This window comes from Tamandua tetradactyla, chromosome 9 (assembly GCF_023851605.1).
Source record: "Tamandua tetradactyla isolate mTamTet1 chromosome 9, mTamTet1.pri, whole genome shotgun sequence".
In the NCBI taxonomy this organism is placed as follows: Eukaryota; Metazoa; Chordata; class Mammalia; order Pilosa; family Myrmecophagidae; genus Tamandua; species Tamandua tetradactyla.
In genome coordinates, this window is record NC_135335.1 from 11,542,381 (window position 1) to 11,561,788 (window position 19,408).

The 19,408-nt window shown below is 43.0% G+C and overlaps 1 pseudogene; it reads left to right on the top strand.

Annotated features, from left to right (window-relative positions):
- Positions 1-931: 931 nt before the first annotated feature.
- Positions 932-18,059, top strand: LOC143645522 (protein SDA1 homolog; annotated as a pseudogene).
- The last annotated feature ends 1,349 nt before the right edge of the window (positions 18,060-19,408 follow it).

Sequence of the window (19,408 nt, forward strand, 5' to 3'; positions counted from 1 at the left end):
CCCAAGAGGTCATCCAGCCAGGCCGCCTGCAGCCCCAGGACCTCTCCAACCATCCCAGACAACTTGAAAGGAGTCTCTGACCTTAGCCCCCTCCTCCATCCCTCCCTCCTCCTCTGACCTATTCAGATTGTCCTGCATGTTTGACTCAAATGCCTTAGGCGCCTCCCCTTCCCCCGCACCCCCTCTCCCCGTCTGGCTGGAAATTGACCAGAGCGTCAAATGAAAAGTCAGTGGGAGGCTCTGAGGCTCCTGCTTTTCCAGGGGAGCAGATGGGATTCTCTGGCAGCAAAGGAGGAGAAAAAGGGACCACGGCAGGGCCATTAGGGGGCAACCACCTAGCAGGGTTTGGACTCTTAAAGTGGTTTGACACTTGCTGGAAGTTCAGCCTACTAGCTAACCTAATCCTTCCTGCTGTATTTCCTGAGCTTTCTTTGTTGCTCTGCTTCCTTCTAGTCCCTGGGCTGGTGCAGAGGAGAGGGGAGGGAAGGGGGGTGGGGGAGAGCCAGCACTGAGTGCTGAGTATGTGAGTATACGCCAGGCCCGACCCTAAGCATTTGGCCTATGTTAACTCATTTACTCCTCCGAGAAAAACTACTACGACTCTCCATTTTGCAGATGAGGAAATCAAGGCACAAAGAGGTTACGGGCCCCTCTTGCCCACCTTGTTAGTAACTGGGAGCTCCCGATAGGGAAGCCTGCGGTGATGCAGGGAAAGTCACCCCACTGGCTCCCACAGCTTAGGCTGTCGGTGTAAACCTGGTCAGGGGAGGTGGCCTTGGAGCGCCTCTGAAAAGCCACTGAGGCTGATCCCTGACTCCCAGGACCAATCAGGGTGGAGCTGAAATCGCCACACCCACCCCGCCTCCCCTGTCGTCTAGTGTTTCCTCCGTGGTGCTGGGACTCCCTTCCCTGGCACCGTAGGACCCTCTAGATGGGCCACCAGCTCCTCTCAGGCTGCGATTTCTCCAGCACCTGGGATAGCACCTTCTGTAGCCAGAGCCAGGACTGGGTCTGGGAGGCGGAACTCCTGGTTCTAGCTCTGCTTCTGCAGCTCTGGAGCATGCTTCCCCTGGGACTCCACCATGCTCCGAGCCGCTCTCATCTCTAGGCTCAGTTTACCCCATATCTGTACCTCCCCAAGAAAGCTGCCCAAGGTCAGCTTCTCCTGGTCTGCCTCAGTTGCACCCCCAATTTGTGCAAATCCTTTGTGCTGCCTCAAACAATTCAGGCCATCTGCACAGGATCCATTTCCCCAGCTCCTGGCCTTGGGACTTTCCACCCTCACTCTGTGCCCTTGACCAAACTGAACGCTACTTTCCTCCGAGTCCCCTGTAAGTGACTCCTATCCCTGCCTCCCCAGGGACAGCCCTTGAACACGGGCTCAGGTTCCACCCTCTGGATTCGACCCTGCGCTCGAGTTCTGGTCCTGCCGTGCCTCAACACGGTGGCCTCCATTGCTGTCCCGGGTTTTGGCCACAAGGTTTTACTCTCAGCAGGGGGTGGCAGAGCCTTCAGGTCTGGACACTTCCTGGTCACAGAGGTATATTTCACGGCCCTTGGCAGTGGGGTCCCCAGAAGCCGCCTTCCCAGGAATCCATCCTTGCACCCCAGGTCCCACCTCTGCAGCCCAGACACCTCCCACCCCGAGCCCCTCCCTCCACTCTGCCCAACCCAGGGTCTGCGTGTCCCCTTAGAGAGTGGAAGCTCTCACATCTTGTGGTTGGTGAAATGTTGACACACACACCCCAAAGATGTCCACCTCCTCCTCTCCAGAACTTGTGAATATGTTATACTAGGGGCTTTGCAGGGGTAATTAAGTTAAGGATCTTGAGATGGGGAGAGTTCTTTTAGATTATCTGGGAGGGCCCAGCATAGGGAGAGAGAGAGGATATCAGAGTGGGTAAAAGGAAACGAGAGACTGGAATGAAGCAAGTAAGGGGCTTCTAGAAGCTGCAAAAGACAAGGGAATAGATTCTCCCCCAAAGCCTCCCAAAGAAACACCGCTCTGCCAGCACAATGATTTTAGATGCTTTACCTCCAGAATTCTAATGATGAATTTAGTTGTTTATGGGTTTTTTTTGGGGGGGGGGAGGGGGAGACTTTTAAAAAGGAGAATTTATTAAGCTGCAAGTTTACAGTGCTAAGGCTGTGAAAATGTCCAAATTAAAGCATGGCTATAGAAATGTTCAATCTGAGGCATCCAGGGAAAGATATCTTGGTTCAAGAAGGCCAATGACATTTAGGGTTTCTCTCTCAACTGGAAAGGCACATGGCAAACATGGTGACATCCCCTAGCTTTTTATCTAGGCTTCTTGTTTCATGAAGCTCCCCTGGGGGTGTTTTCCCTCTTCATCTCCAAAGGTCTCTGACTGTGTGGGCTCTGGCTCTGAAGGTTCTTCCAAAATGTTTCCTCTTTTAAAAGATTCCAGTAAACTCAAGACCCACCTGGAATGGGTGAAGTCACATTTCCCTCTAATCAAAGATTAACACCCAAAGTTCGGTGTGTTACATCTCTGTGGAGATCATTTAATCAAGTTTCCAACTACAGACAGAATAGAGATTAAAAGAAACCGCTGCTTCCACAAATGGAGCAGGATTAAAACATGGATTTTCTAGGGTACATAATCCTTTCAAACCAGCACATTCCACTCCCTGCACCCTAAAAAAGACACGTTTTTCCCATATACAAAATACAATCACTTCATCACAATATCAGAAAGCCTTAAACCATTTCAGTAACAATACAAGGTTAAAACCAGTAACAAAGACTCATCAAAGTCTGTTACAGGCATGGTCTGTCCCAAGGCAAAATTCTCCTCTGGCTCTGGACCTGTAAAACTCAGAACGAGTTATCTGCTGTCAACATACTAAAGAGGGACAGTCATAGCATACATATTTCCATTTCCATAGGGAGAAATTGGAAGGAACACAGGGGTCGCTGGACCTAAACAGTTTCAAATACCTGCAGGGCAAAGTCCACTAGATTTCAAAGTCTAAGAGTCATTTATCTTTGGGGCTTTAGAAAGCAGCAGTCCCACTCTTTCCAAGGGCCTACGCAGCGGCCCACCTCTCTCCAAACGCAACCTTGGGGGACATTGGGGAGACCACCTTTATTCTCAGCTCCACGTTCTCCAAGGATTGGGGCTGCACCCAGGCTCTCTGCCATCTCTGGGGTACATGTTCAACCCCTCCCTGTGGTGGCAGCCAGGCTCTCCCCAACCCCTAAGAAATGTGCTCCACCCTCTCCAATGCCTGAGGCAGCACAACTCCTCCACTGCAATGTGGTAGAAGTCCCACCCGCTGTCTTCGGGGCAAACTCGCCCTCTCCAAGAGCTTGTTTGGGTGGGTCCGCTCTCCTGGCCCGAGGTCTCTTGACTTCAGACCTTAGATTCCATAGTTTTGCCTCTGAAGTAATTGTACCTTCACTTTTTCCCTTTTATGAGACTTTTAGTCCCAACTGGCAGTGGTTGCATTTATACAGATCCCACAGCACTTTTTGTTGGCTTTCTATGCAGTAGGCTCAGACCATGCCCATCAGATAGAAGGAGTTTCCAAAATCCTTCCTGGATAACTCCATCTCCAATCCTGGCTTTCTCTGCAATGGCTAATGTTTCCACATTTGGCCAAATCCTCACATGGGGCACCATTCTTGGGGTCTCACTTCCTGGAAGCCCAGAATTTTCCAGAACATCAACTTCTTTTTTTTTTTTTTTTTTTTTACCCAAGAGTTCTCAGCTTATCTCTTTCCTGTCACATTTCACTGTAAGCTGAAACGAGAAACCAGACCGCACTTTTCACATTTAATTTGGAAATCTCTTCTGCTAAATATCCAAGTTCATGGCTTTTAAAATCTGCCTTCCAGCCAAAGCCATTAGTTAATTTTGCCAGATTATCTGTCATTTTAGAACAAGGATCACCTTGCTTCCAGTTTGCAATAATACATGCCTCATTCCTGTCTAGTGCCTCATGAGAGGTATTTTTAAAGTCCACATTTCTACCAACAGTCTCTCCACAGCACTTTAGGCCTCAGAACTCTTCCAAAATCTTCCCCTTATCCATTTAAAAAATCTTTCCAACACATTTGGTATTTGTAAACTGCAACAGAACCCCACTCCTGGTATCAAAATCCATTCTAGTTTGCCAGCTACAGAAATGTGATACACCAGAAAAAGAACAATTTTTTAAAAAGGGAATTTATTAAGTTGCAAGTTTACAGTTCTAAGACTGTGAAAATGTCCAAATTAAAGCAAGACTATAGAAATGTCCAATCTAAGGCATCCAGCAAAAGATACCTTGGTTCAAGAAGGCCGATGATGTTCAGGGTTTCTCTCTCAATTGGAAAGGCACATGGCAAACATGACAACATCTGATAGCGTTCTTTCCAGGCTTCCTTTTTCATGAAGCTCCCCCAGAGCTCCAAAGGTCTCTGGCTGTGTGTGCTCTCTGGCTCTCTGAGTTTAGTTTTAAGCAATTTCTTATAATAGTTATAGAGAATGAATATGCATCCCTTATTCACAGACTCCTCCAGGGGTCTCTAATTGGCCCATAAAGATTCTAGAATTTGCCATGCATTGGGGTTTTAATGGGAGTGAGTTGTTTGTTTTGCTGTGTGGGACATGCACCATTCCCTATCGCCTTAGCTCCAAAGAGATGCACATAGATTTACACATGCATGTCACCTTCTTGGTTGGCTGTAGGCATTTGAGTTAGGGAGTCCTAGACTCCCCCCTGCTAAACTCCCATGTCAGCTGCAGATGTTTGGGGGAAAAAAAAAATGTGGAAGGGAAGATTTTTGTTGTGGGTATAGGGAGCAAAAGAAAAGTAATGGCTTTCAAGACCATTTAGTAACGGTCTCTGAAATGTTGCTGTCTCCACGGGGTTCCACTTGCAGCCATAGAACAGTAGCAGACTCCACTGCAAGATGTCAGACTAATAAACTAGATGAACTTGAGGCTCAGTTTCCCCACCCAGCTCTAGTGAGGTCTGCTACTGCTTCTCTTAAACCCCTCCCCAAGGACAAGTAAGTTCCATGTGAGCTGCACCCATAGAAGAAAACAAACAGCCAGTTAGGGCCTGAATTTGTCAGGTAGCTACCTTCTTGAGTCAAGAAGGTAGTGACAGCAAAGATTAAGGCAATAACTGAGCATAACAGAGTAGAGGAACAGGATTAATCTGGAGTTGAATGATGCCACTGAGTCGCTGATTTAATTGATCCTGGAGCCACCTACAACAACTCTAATTAAGTGTGAGGATTTAAATTTAAATTCTCCTCATTCTTTAAGCCATTGTGAGTTGTTTTTTCTATCAAAGAAAATCTCAACGGAAAAAGTTTTAAACTTTCTTGGAATGTAACGTACGATAAACTGCTCATAGTTCAAGTGTACACTTTGATGAGTTTTGATGGATGTATGTACCAACGACATCATCACCGCCATCCGGACAATTAGCATATCCGTCATCACCAACACTTTCCTCAAACCCCCATCTTTAGGTGGATGTACGCTTTCATTTCTCTTGAGCAGATATCTAGGAGTGAAATGGCTGAGTAGTATGTAAGGTGCACACTTACCTTTTTAATAAATAGCCAAATGAGTTCCCAAACTGGTCATAACATTTTCTACTCCATTCAGCAATAGATGAGAGTCCTAGTGGCTCCATAGCTTTGTCAAGACGTGGTATGGTCAGTGTTTTTAACTTCAGCCATCTTATTGCATTGTAGTTTTAATTTGCTTTTCCTAATGACCAATGATATGAAGTAACTTTTCACATGCTTATTTCCACTTGTATTCTTCTTTGGTGAGGTATCTTTTTTTTAAGAATTTTGCCCATTTATTTGATTGTTTGATTTCTTATTATTGAATTGGAAATGGTTTTTAAAACTCTAGAAACAAGTCCTTTGCTAAATATGTCTTGCAAGTATTCTCCAAGTTTATAGCTTGCCTTTTCATTTTCATATTTTGAGTAGTCAGAGCTTTTAATTTTGATAAAGTCCAATTTACTAAATATTTTACTTTAAAGTTCATGCTTCCTGTGTCTTACTTAAGAAATCTCTGCCAAGCCCAAGGACACTAAAATTTTCTCTTAGGTTTTCTTATAGAGGTTTTATACTTTTGATTCTTACATTTTGAGTTTATGATTCATTTCAAGTTATTTTTATAAATGGTATGTGGTAAGAGGACTGTGGCTTATTTTCTTACATATGAATATCCAATGATTCCAACACCTTTTTTTTTTAAAGATTATCTTTTCCTCATTAAGTTGACTGGACATTTCAGTTGCATTTCCCTAATGGCTAAAAGTGTTAAGCATTTTCTCATGTACCTATTTCCATTTGTATCTCTTCTTTAGAGAAATGTCTATTCAAGTCCTTTCCCCATTTATAAATTGGGTTATCTTTTTGCTGTTAAGTTCTTTATATATTCTGGATATTAAACCCTTATCTGATATGTGGTTTGAAACTACTTTCTCCCATTCTGTAGAATGTCTTTTCACTTTCTTGATAATTTCCTTCAATGCACAAAGCTTTCAATTTTGATGATATCAAATGTATCTAGCATTTCTTTAGTCACTCATGCTTTTGGTATCATATCTGAGAATCTATTGCCATCTTTCATGTCATGAAGAGTGCCCTTATGCTGTCTGCTAAGCATTTTAGTATTCAAGCTCTTATACTTAGGTCCTTGATCCATTTTGAGTTGAATTGTGTATATGGTGTGAGGCAGGGGGTTCAACTTCATTCTTCCACATATGGATATCCAGTTTTCCCAACAAGATTTGTTGAAGAGGCAATTCTTTCCCCGCTGCATGTACTTAACATCCCTATCAAAAATCACTTGGTGAAGTGGTATAGTTTTGTGAGAACTGCTCATTGCTGAGCCAGTCTGCGGTCAACATGTCCATCAGAACAATGAGAAGCTGCCCAACCACCTGCCATGGTTGCAGAATCTGATCAAACGGGACCCACCAACCTACATCGAGGCGTTTCTACAGCAATATAATCACTATAAATCCAATGTGGAGATTTTCAAATTACAACCAAAGAAACCCAAGAAAGAACTGGTGGAGCTAGTGATATTTATGGCACAGACTGGAAAAGGGCGAGTGGCCAAGACGGCAGCTTAGCAATCTGCGCGTTTTAGTCCGTCCTCCAGAACAACTACTAAATAACCAGAAACAGTAAAGAACAACTCCTGAAGCCACGTCAGTGACCGGACACACAGCGTACCCCAGTCTGGACCAGCTGGACCGGCTGTGAGCCCCCCAGAACCGTGAGTTCCCCAAGCCGCGGGAGCCGGCACCCATCCCCCACAGGCTGCTTCCCAGAGGGGAAAGGAAAGAGACTTTAACAGCAGCAGGGACTGAGTCCAACCAAACACCAATTGTGGCATTAATTAACAAATTATGACTAGTAAAAATAGGCCCCCAGCTCAGATGAACCTGGTCAAAGTGGAGGTCACTCATTGGGCTAATGGAAAAAGAAAAAAGAAAAGAAACGGAGGTGTTTGTGGCTGTGTTTCTACAAAGGCTTGACTGCCTCTGGATTCAGTGGCAGGACTTCTCAGGCTGCAACTCCCCCAGGCATAGGCAGAAACAAGCTGCTTTCAGGGCTTGTCTCAAGCCTGTGCCTTCCCCAGGGGAGGGGTGAAGCCCAACTCAGGTGGAATCCCTCCCTCAAGGAATTCAGACCCCAGGCCTTGGTAATTTGAAGCCATTAAAACCAATCTACAACCTCTCCTCTGTCTCCACCACAGCCCCACCAGGGAGAGTCTGCCAAAGTTAAAGGTGCCGCATCATCTTACACTGGTGGGACCTGCAGGCAGACAAGTGCCACATACTGGGCAGGATAAGAAAAACAGTCCAGAGACTTCACAGGAAAGCCTTTTAACCTGCTGGATCTTACCCTCAGGGAAAACTGACGCAGGTGACTCCTTCCCCCGATAAGAGGCCAGTTTAGTCCGGGAAAACCCAGCTGGGGCCTATAATACCTACTAAGGTTGGGGGGAAAAGTACCACACAAGCAGGGCAATGAACAAGAAAACAAGAACCAAAAAATTCTCCTCTGTTAAACAAAACCTAAGCCAGAGGTCCAGAAAAAGTTGAACTGAATGTCAAAGAACAGATAGACAACAAATTCATCCAGCAAGAAAACCCTAGGTAGGAGAAGTGAAAACAATCTCCAGAATAAACTAATTAAGGTAATTAAATGTCTAGACGCCAGCAAAAAATAACAAATCACAGCAGGAAAATTGAAGTTATGGCCCAGCCAAAGGAACAAACCAACAGTTCAAATGAGATACAAGAGCTGAAACAATTAATTCAGAATATATGGCATAGACTGGTCATTACTACCCAGAACATCTACATGATTTTCCTCAAGATCTGAAAGATCTGCTCTCTTACACTCACTCTGCCTTGGATCCATGTCTTCGAATGACATTTTGCAAAGCTTTGATCTTGCTGAGAAATAAGAATCTCATCAATTCATCAAGTTTTGCTAAAACTCTTCTTTGAAATTCTGCGTTGCCATGATAAACTTCTGTGAAAGACTCTGTACACTTCTATTGTGATGGATATCAAGAATACAAACGCAAAACACAAGAACAGTAAAGTGAATGTAATATTGCAGAATTTCCTGTACAACATATTAAGAGACAGCAATGCAACTGCGGCCAAAATTTCTTTAGATGTGATGATTGAACTCTACAAAAGAAACAACTGGAATGATGCCAAAACTGTCAATGTTAACACAACTGCATGTTTCTCCAAAGTCACCAAGATAGTAATTGCTGCTTTGACATTCTTCCTAGGGAAAGATGAAGAGGAGAAAAAGGACAGTGGCTCAGAATCTGAAGATGGTGGACCAATAGCAAGAGATCTGCTAGTGCAGTATGCCACAGGAAAGAAAAGCTCCAAACACAAGAAAAAGTTGGAAAAGATGATAAAAGTGCTCAAAAAAAAAAGAAGAAGAAAAAGAAGAAGCCAGAGGTGTTTAACTTTTCAGCTATTCACTTGATTCATGGTCCCCCAAGATTTTGCAGAAAAATTACTAAAGCAATTAGAGAGCTCTAAGGAAAGATTTGAAGTGAAGATGATGCCCATAAACTTTATCTTGAAATTGGTGAGAATTCATGAGCTTTTTCTCTTTGACTTCTATGCCTTTGTGTAGAGGTTTATGCAGCCACAGCAAAGAGAGGTAACAAAGATCCTTCCATTTGCTGCAGAAGCTTCTCATGACCTGGTATCCCCAGAGATCATTCAGTCACTGCTTATGACTGTGACCAACAATTTTGCTACAGACAAGAACTCTGGCGAAGTTATGACAATAGGAATCAATGCTCTACAAGAGATAACAGCTCAATGTCATCTAGCCATGAATGAAGGCCTTCTCCAAGACCTGGCCCCGTATGAAACACACATAGATAAGGAAGTGATGATGTCTGCTAGGGCTTTGATTCAGCTCTTCCAAACACTAAACCCTCAGATGTTGCAGAAGAAATTCCAGAGCAAGCCTACAGAAGCCTCGATTGGAGCAAGAGTTCAAGAATATGGAAAATTAGATGCTAAAGATTATAGTCCAGGGGGCTGCAAGGGTAATTCAGTGGTAGAATTCACACCGCCATGCAGGAGACCCGGGTTCAATTCCCAACCCATGCATTTCCCCAAAAAAATAAAATAAAATGAGCAAAGAAAGAAAGGAAAACAAACAAAAATTCCACAAATGATGCTGCAATAATGGGATACTCACATGGAAAAAGAATGAACTTTGACCCCCGCCATACAGCATACAAAAAATAAATAAATAAAACATTACATTCCAGGAGCAGAAGTTCTGGAAGTTGGAAAAGAGAAAGAGAATTCTGAGAATGATGAAGATGGGTGGGAAAGCGCCCGTCTCAGTAAGAAGGAGGATGCCAACACTGAATGGGTGGATGTGCACCACTCTTGCAATGAACAATAGCAAGACATTTCCAAGAAACTGAGCACCACACCCATGGAAAAGCAGAGAGCTAACACTGCAGCCATCAGCACTAGTCAGGCTTTAACTCAGGAAGACTTCTAGAAAATCTGCATAGCCCAAATGAGGAAAGCACTCTGTGCTGCCCCTGGGAAAGCCGAAAAGTGGAAATATATCAACGTAGACAGTGATGAGGAGCCTCTGAGAGGAAGAAAACAAAAACGAATCCATTTTCCAGTTCCACAAATAAAGAGAATTAAAAACAGAAGAACTTCATCATGACGTGGTATAGCCAGAATGTCTGGTCAAAAAAAATAAGTCCCCTGAGGGATGGGGGAAAAAATATGGAACTATTAAACCTTACCATCAGGGAATCCCCTGATACTGTGTCAAGCTTTAGGGACACCCAATCAACAGGCCATGCCCGTCGATTATGAGGCTTACTCTTGTGAAGCTTATATAGGTAGCAGAGAAGCTTAAGGCTACCTGTAAGCATACCTATTACTTCTGAAGGACCTCTGCTGTTGCTCAGTGGTGGACTCAGTTTCTCTAAGCCCAACTCTACAAGTGAAATCATTGCCCTCCCTCCTACATGGGACATGACATCCAGGGGTGAAAGTCTCCCTGGTGAAGTGGGAGATGACTCTCAGGGATGAATCCAGACCTGGCACTGTGGGATCAACAATTCCATCCTGACCAAAAGAGGGAAAAGAAGTGTAATTAATAAAGTTTCAGTGGCAGAGAGAGTTCAAATAGAGTCGAGAGACTACTCTGGAGATTGCTCTTATGCAAGCTTCAGGTAGACCTGGCTACCTATCATAACCTACCAACCCTCAACCAGGACCATTCCAGCCAATCCTAAAGAACACCTAAGGTAATATGTGAGATTCCACAAGGGTTCCAGGCACTACAGTAACTTTCCAGAAACCTACAACCTCCAGGTGGGTCCCTGGTCCAAATAAGTCCTGAAACCTAGCCCAGCCTCTCCAGAACATCAGATAGTTCCATCTCCCTAGCCCATATTAATGACAGACCCTTCCAATATGAGAAATTTAGAATTACCATAGCCCAAACACCCTAAAAAAGGGGATGGAAAGATCAAAGGTGATGGTGGAGCTATACAGAGAAGGTATTTAACAAATGAGTATGAATGCTGAGTCATTGAATTGATATCTCTTTTAGTCTCCAGTATTTTAGAGCAGCTAGAAGTGAAAACCTAAAATGGTGGAATTATAACCCATGTCAAACTCTGAAATAGGTTCTACAACGAATTGTGGTGCTGTGCTTTGAAATTTATAGCTTTTTTGTATAGATGTTATTTTTCACAAAAAAAAAAAGGAAAAAATAGGTTGTGATGACAAAAAAAAAATATTTAAGTCCTCTAGCCTCCTATGTTCTGGAGCAGCTAGAAGGAAAAATATGACAGGATCGTTTGGTAGCCCATGACAAATTCTGGAATCTGTCCTGTAGCTACTTGTTGAAGAGTGCTTTGAAAATGATTGCTTTCTTATTTCTTTGTTTTGTATATATGTTATATTGTACAATAAAAAAAGTTTAAAAAAAAAGCATTTGCAAAGTCTCCTTGAGAGCCTGGGGAAAAGTGTGGAAATATTAAACTTCCCCACCTGGGGAAGACTTGATATTCTCACAGTCAGTAGGGAGGGCCAATTTGATGGGTCAGGCCCTCAATCTTGGGACTTGCCTTTATGAATCTTACTCCTGCAAAGAAGAAGCTAGGCCTACTTATGATTATGTCTAAGAGACTCCCCTAGAGCCCTCTTTTGTTGTTCAGATGTGGCTTCTCTCTCTAAGCAAACTCAGCTGGTGAACTCACCGCTCTCCCCTCTACATGGAACATGACTCCCAGTGGTGTAAATCTCTGGGATGGCAATGTGGGACCTGACTCCTGGGGATGAGCCTGGCCCTAGCATCATGGGATTGAAAAAGCCTTCTTGACCAAAAGAGGGAAGAGAACTGAAACAAAATAAAGGTCCAGTGGCTGAGAGGTTTCAAATAGAGTTGACAAATCATTCTGGAGGTTATTCTTATGCAATATATAGAAATCCCTTTTCAGCATTTGGGGTATTGGAGTAACTGGAGGGAAATACCTGAAACTGTTGAACTATAATTTGAGAGCCTTGATTCTTGAAGATGATTGAATAACTATAGAACTTTTAAGGTGTGACTGCATGATTGCAAAAACCTTGCACCGACACTCCTTTCTCCAGATAAAAATACAAAAAATAATAATAATGGGGAGAAGAGGGTGTGTATATTTTGGGTTCTTTTTCACTTTTATTTTTACTTTTATTCTTACTTTTTTTGGAGTATTAAAAATGTTCAAAATTGATTGTGATGACAAATTGTGATGGTCAGGTTCATGTGTCAACTTGGCCAGATGATGATGCCCGGTTGTTTGGTCAAACAAGCACTGGCCTCTCTGTTGCTGTGATGACATTTTGTGGACTTAAATCATGATCACATCAGCTGCATCCATGGCTGATTACATCCGCAGTCAGCTAAGGGGAGTGTCTTCTGATTTGAGTGACACTTAGTCTAATCACCTGAAGGCTTTTAAGGAGAATTCAGAAGACAGAATCTCTCTCTCCACTTCAACCAGTCAGCCTCTCCTGGGGAGTTCATTGAAGACCTTTATAGAAACCGCTAGCTTGTGTCCTGCCCTAGAGATTTTGGACTCTTCCATCACCACATTTGCATGAGACACTTTTATAAATCTCACATTTACAGATATCTCCTGCTGTCTCTGTTTACCTGAACCTAACTAACACACAAACGCACAGCTTTATGATGATGCTCTGAATCACTGATTATACAGTTTAGATGATTATATGATGTCATGGTCAGGTTCATGTGTCAACTTGGCTAAGTGGTGGTACCTGTTTGGTTGGGCAAGTGCTGGCCTGTCTGTTGTGATGAGGACATTTCATAGAATTAGATCATGATCATGTTAGCTGCATCCACAGCTGATTCCATTTGTAATCAGCCAAAGGAGAGTGTCTTCTGCAATGAGTAATGCTTAATCTAATCACAGGACACCTTTTAAGGATTCAGAAGAGACAGGGGCTCTTTCTGTTTTGGCTGGTGAGCCTCTCCTGTGGAGTCGTTGGCTTCAAGCCTGCCCTGCGGATTTTGGACTCTGCATTCCCATGGCCACATGAGACACTTTTATAAATTTTATATTTGTGAGAATTCTCTGTTGATTCTGTTTCTCTAGAGAACCCTAACTGATACATATGATATGTAAGGATATAATATATCTCAATAAAATTGCATTTAAAAAATCAATTGGCCATAGATGTGTGGGGCTATTTCTAGACTTCAATTCTGTTCCACTGATCCAATTGTCTATTTTAGGTCGACTACCACTGTTTTAGTTATGGTTGCTTCGTAGTAGAATTTGAAATTAGGAAGTGTACATCCTCCAATCCTGTTCTTTTTCAAGATTGTTTTGGCTATTTGGGGCCCCTTGTTGTTACATATGAATTTGAGGATTGGTTTTTCTGTATTTGCAAGAAAGGCTGCTAGAATTTTAGTAAGGATTACACTAAATTTGTATATTGCTTTGGGTAATATTGACAATGTTAACTCTTCCAATCCATAAACACAGGATATCTTGCCATTTATTTAGGCCACAGTCGTTTGCATCCTTAAATTTATACTAGATATTTTATTCTTTTAAATGCTATTGTAAATAGAATTTACTTAATTTCTTCTCCATAGTGAACATTGATTGTGTATAGGAACTCTGTCATCTTCTGTTTCTTGTAACCTGCCAGTTTAATTTATTTATTAGCATTAATAGTTTTCTTGTGGATTCATTTGGGTTTTCTATACATACGATCATGCCCTCCACAAATAGATATTTTATTTCTTGCTTTCCAATATGGATAACTGTTATTTCTTTTTCTTGCCTAATTGCTCTGGAAGGAAATTGTAGTACAGTATTAATACAGTGGTAAAATGAGGCATCCTTGTCTTGTTACTGATTTTAAGGGGAAAACTGTATGCCTTTCACCACTGAGTTTAATATTAGCTGTGAGTAATTCATAAATGGCCTTTATCATATTGAGAAAGTTACTTTCTATCCCTACTGTACTTAGTGCATTTAGAAAGGGTGCTGGCTTTTGTCAAATGCTTTTCCTACATCTACTAAGCTAATCATTTGGGGTTTTTTCCTTCATTCTATTTATGTAGTATATTACAAAGATTGATTTTCATATATCAAACCACCCTTGCATTCCTGGGATGAGTCCCACTTGTTTACGTTGTATAATCTTTTTAATTCGTTGTTGAATTCCATTTGCTAGTATTTTGCTAAGGATTTTTGCACCTATATTGTGATGGGTAGGTTCTGGTGTCAACTTGGTCAAGTGATGATGCCCAGTTGTCTGGTCAGGCAAGCAATGGCCTGACCGTTGCTGCAAGGATATTTCATGACTGGCTGATAAACTGGAAGGCTGGTGTATTAAATCATCAGTCGGTTGATTGCATCTGTGGCTGATTATATCTGCAATCAACTAAGACATCTCTCTCACCAATAAGATACTCCAATCAGTTGAAGACTTTTTAAGGAAGAAGAGAGATATTTTCACTGCTTCTTCAGCCAGTTAGCTTCTCCTGTGGAGTTTGTCCAGACCCTTCATAAAAGCCACCAGCTTCACAGCCTGTCCTGCAGACTTTGGACTTTTCCATTCCCACAATTGCATGAGACAACTTTATAAAATCTCATACTTACAGATAACTCCTGTTGGTTCTGTTTCTCTAGAGAAACCTGACTAATACATATATTCTTAAGGAAAATTGGTCTGTAATTGTCTTTTCTTATGATGTCTTTACTAGGCTTAGGTATCAGAGTTATGCTGGCCTCATAGAATAAATTAAAAATTTACCTCTTCTTCAATTATTTGCAAGATTTTGAGAAGGATTTATATCAATTCTTCTTTAAATATTTGGTAGAATTCACCAGTGAAGCCATCTGGTTCTACACTTTTCTTTGCTGGAAGGTTTTTGATTATTGATGCAATCTCTGTACTTGTCATAGGTTTGTTAGTATTTCTAGTTCTTCTTGAGTCAATAAGAATTATTAAATTGAATTGAGTCAATTATCAATATGGATAATTGATTTATTCTTGGAATTTTTCCATTTCTTCTAGATTAACTAGTTTTTGGTGCATAGTTGTTTATAACATTCTTTTATAAATCTTTTTATTTCTGTAAGGTCAATAGTAATATCCTCATTTACCTTTATTATTTTACTTATTTGCATGTTTTCTCTTTTTTACTTTGTTAGTTTAACTAAAGGCTAGTCAATAATATTGATTTTTTTCAAAGAACCAACTTTTTGTTTTATTTATTCTCTTATTGATCTATTCTCAGTTTCATTTAACTCCACTCTAATCTTAATTATTTCTTTTCTTCTGCCAACTTTGGTTTATGTTGCTCTTGTTTTCCTAGTTCTTCAAGATGTGAAGTTAGGTTATTACTTTAATATATTTCTTCTTTTTTAATATAGGCATTTATAGCTATAAATTTCCTTTTGCGTACTGCATTCACTGCTTCAAAATGGGAAATTTTAAGCTGTATGTATGTTATCACAATAAAAAAAATTAATGGAAAAGAAAAAGCTCAAGACATGAGAGAATAAGAGGGTCCAGAGTAACTCTTCCACTCTAAACAACAAGAACATCTAAGGAAATATGAGAAACAATCTTTTTCAAAAATTGCACAACAGGTATTGGCACAGTTTTCTGTCTTTCTGGGCTTTTGCTTGCTAGTTGTTTTGGAGTTCCCTATTTACAGAAGTTTTGTTGTTCCCTCTGTTTCACAGGAAACATCTTTCTTGGGTGTTTGAAGCTGGCAAGCTTTGTCCTAGACTGTCAATCTCTATACATCCTTACACTCGTTGCATTGTCCCAAGCCACTTATGCCTGGAGGGCAAATTCAGGAACAAAGGGCACTCCAGAAAGGACTTCCCCAAATCAGTCTTTCCTGGCCAAAACAGCGCCAGGGACACACAGGGATGCAGACTGGCTCCAAAGTGCCCTGAGGAGAAATTCAAGAAGGGTGCCAAGAGTTCTTGACAGGCTCCCCAAAGCAGAGCTTTCTTGGCCTGCCCTGCAAATGTAGGCCTTAAATTAGCTGTCCCCTTCAGCCTTGGGGCAGCACAGGGTCCTGAAATTTCCACCACCACCACCCCCGTCTGGGGCAGGTTGAAATAATAGCTGCCTTCAGAGCCAGGCCCTCCACTATCTGAAGTTGCTAATCAAAAGCTGTGATCGGTGATCAGCCATGTTCACCCCTGGTTTGGGGGAAGAGGATTTTTATGTCCCTTTCTGTCACCAGCAAGGACCCCATGGTGGCTGCAAGAGTGGGGTTCTGATGGCTGCCAGGTAGAGAGAGAAATTTGCTGTTCTTTACCTTAATTTATCAGTCTCTGTCTCTCACTCTGGAATTTCAAAATAGTTGTTTCAGAGAATTCCCACCTATTTAATAGTTGTTCTAGTAAAAGGACTGAGCCCTGGAGCTCTCTACTCTGCCATCGTCCCAAAATCCTGGGATCCGGTAAGTCTTAATAATTTGATGGACCACTCTCAAGTCATAGTTTAACTCAGTGCCTGGAAAGAAGTTATAAAAACTCCTGCTGGCAAAGTCCCCTTCAGAGAATGGTGAGAACGGGGGAAAATTCAACCTCCCTAAGTTGAATTCTTGATATTCTCACAAGCAGTGTGGACAACCAAAGCTATAGGCTGAGCCCCCAGTCTTGGGGTTTGTTCATATGAAACTTAACCCCACAAAGGATAGGTCAAGCCTACTTAAAATTAGGCCTAAGATTCACCCCCAGAGAGCCTCTTTTGTTGCTCAGATGTGGCCTCTCTCTCCAGTCAACACAACAAACAAACTCACCACCCTCTCCCTGTCTACGTGGGACATGACTCCCAGGGGTGTGGACCTTCCTGGAAACGTGGGACAGAAATCCTAGAATGAGCTGAGACTCAGCATCAAGGGATTGAGAAAAACCCTAGCATGAGCTGAGACTTAGCATCAAGGGATTGAGAAAACCTTCTCGACCAAAAGGGGGAAGAGTGAAATGAGACAAAGTGTCAATGGCTGAGAGATTCCAAATAGAGTCGAGAGATTATCCTGGAGGTTATTCTTACTCATTGAGTAGATATCACCTTGTTATTCAAGATGAAATGGAGAGGCTGGAGAGAACTGCCTGAGAATGTGGAGCTGTGTTCCAGTAGCCATGTTTCTTGAAGATGTTTGTATAATGATATAGCTTTTGCAGTGTGACTATGTGGTTGTGTAAACCTTGTGTCTGATGCTTTATCACTTGTGCATTTGCCCCTTCCTGTGACTGCAGGAGGTGTGGAGACTGCCCTTGGGGAGCTGGCCAGAGCCCCCTTCCCCTGCCCTGACACCCCCAGGCTCCCAGGGGTGAAAGCCTCTCTAGCGACATGGGAGATGACTCCCAGGGATGAATCCAGACCTGGCACCGTGGGATCAACAATGCCATCCTGACCAAAAGGGGGGAAATAGTTGTAACAAATAAGAGACTAGAGTGGCTCGAGACTAGCCCTGCTCCACACAAAAGTTAGAGAAAGGACAGGAGGGCCACTGAGGCAGTGATTCAGGAGTGCGGCTGACCTGGGAGAGCCTTCTGCATCATATGCGTTAGCCCTGGTTGCTGAGGCGGAGGAACTGACAGGCAGAAAGCTGCAGCCTGGCGCAGAGGCGTGGAGTCATGGAGCCCGCTGGAGTGCATGGACCGGATGGGAACACAGGACTAGGAAGTAAGCCAGGCCGCGTTGCCTGGGTGCGCTAGCCTCACCAGCGCAGCACCGTAACCGGCGACACACCCCACATCCCACACACCCAAACCCCATCACCCTCTCCCATTCCCCGTGCGCTTGGCCCTCCCACCCACCAGCCCCCAGTGTATGTCCCTGCCCCCCACACTCCCACCCCCGGTGCAGCCCAACCCCCCTCTCCTGCACCCCTCCCGAGCACTACCGCCCCCTCCCTGCTCCCTGCAGGCTGTTGTCAGTGCATAAAAGCTGTGGGCACCAACTTCCAGACCTAGGCTCCCCCCACCCCCACCCCCATAGTGTCGCACAGCCTCACTGGGCCCTCCCTGAGCGCAGCGCATCTGTTTACTGCACTCCCAGGCCCACACGTGTGCACGGCCCCCAATCCCGTCATTCAGCGCTGGGAACCGCACTTTACAGTGGTCCTAGAACCGCGTATGTGCACAGACCTCTGCCTCACTTCCCAGCTCTGAGAAAGTGTCGACCTGCGCAGCCGAGTCACATTTGCCCCCAATCCTACAAAGGTGTACGCTGACCTGCTGCCACAGCTCTGCGCATGTGTGCAAAAGGCCCCGTGCCTTAGACCAGTGCACACCAGTGTTATGCCCCCCCAGGCCAGTGCACCCACACAGCTACGTCCTCCCGCACTGCTGGGTACCTGCGTTCACAAGCATCAGCGTAACATCCCCAACCTGAGCCCATACCTGTCCTGAGACAAATCACCGCACTGAGTGCCCCACCCTGTGCCCTGCTCCCTGCTGTACAACCATCCTGCAAACACAAGGCCTCAGACTAGCGAAAGAAATCAACTCCCCAAGTAAATCAATCAAGATATTTACATGCGACGAGAACAGCAGAAGATCACTAAGCATATCACAATGCAGACAGATAAAATCCTGCCTAATGACCTAATTAAAATACCAGGGGAAACCCAGACATTGGAACAACTAATCAAAGATGTTCTACTTAATAAAATAAGTGGGAGAGCAAATGACATAAAGGAGATCAAGAAAACCATAGAAGTGCACAGAGAGGAATTTGAAAGAATAAATAGAAAAATAGCAGAGATCACAGAGATTAAAGACTCTGTTGACCAAAGAAAAAACAAACTAGATTTGAAATGCTAGTGATCAATGAAAGGGAGGGGTAAGGGGTATGGCATGTATAAATTTTTTTTTCTGTTTTTGTTTTATTTCTTTTTCTGAATAGATGCCAATGTTCTAAGAAATGATTATGATGATGAATATGCAATTATGTGATGATATTGTGAATTACTGATTATATGTGTAGAACGGAACGATCAAAATAGGAATGTTTGCATTTGCTTTGTGTTTTTTGGTATTTAAAAAAAAAAACATACCAGAGACACACAACACCAGATTTGAAGAGACAGAAGAAAGAATAACTGATACAGAGGACAGGAAAATTAACTTTGAAGATTTAAAACAGAAAATAGCAACAAAAAAAAAAAAAAAAGGAAAAACTTCAATGGGAACTCAGGGAAATAATAGACAAAACAAAGCACACAAATATAAGAATCATTGGTGTCCCAGAAGGAGAAGAGAGGAGTAAAGGGCCAGGAAAAGTAGTTGAGGATATAATGGGGGAAAACTTCCCAACCCTC